The 663-nt window shown below is 35.6% G+C and overlaps 1 protein-coding gene across 1 annotated transcript in view; it reads left to right on the forward strand.

Moving 5' to 3' along the window:
* The window catches only part of CNTN6 (contactin 6), a 180,684-nt gene that overhangs the window by 100,231 nt on the left and 79,790 nt on the right, over window positions 1–663 (forward strand). The gene's annotated exons all lie outside the window — the stretch shown is intronic.

Genomic DNA, 663 nt, shown 5'->3' on the forward strand with positions numbered 1-663 from the left:
GTGGATTAACATAAATTAATTTGCAAATCTTAAACCAGTCTTGCATACCTGGAATAAAGGCCATTTGATCGTGCCGTATAAATCTCTTTAAACGTTGCTGGATTCACTTTGCTAACATCGTTGAGGATGTTCCCTTCTGTGTTAAGGGGAGATGTTGATCTGTCATCTTTCTTTCTTGAAACTTCTCTATCTCAGGTTCGTATTAGGGAAACGTTGGCTTCACAGAAGGAATTAGAATGGTTTTCTCTGCTTCTATTTTCTAAGAGAGATTATAGATAATCATTTTTATCGTACATGTTTGGAGAATTTATCGGTATATCTACGCGGGCCTGGTGCTCTCTGTTAATTATCGATTAGATTTCTTTAATAGTTATAGGTCTATTCAGATGATACATTTCTCCTTGTGAAGATTTTGGTAACTTGCATCTTTCTAGGAATTGGTTAATTTCATCTATCGTCTTTTTAAAGTCGAGTTCAGTAGCAATGGCTCATTTTTTATTTCCGATATCAGTTATTTGTGTCTTCCATCTCTTTTTCTTGGTTAGTTCAGTCTAGAGACTTAGCGGTATTATTGATCTTTTCGAAGAACCGGCATTTGCTTTTGTTGATTTTTCTCTGCTGGTTTCCTGTTTTCAAGTACAAATACTTCAACCGAATGACTCC

This window comes from Pteropus vampyrus, unplaced genomic scaffold (genome assembly GCF_000151845.1).
Source record: "Pteropus vampyrus isolate Shadow unplaced genomic scaffold, Pvam_2.0 Scaffold409, whole genome shotgun sequence".
Lineage (NCBI taxonomy): Eukaryota > Metazoa > Chordata > Mammalia > Chiroptera > Pteropodidae > Pteropus > Pteropus vampyrus.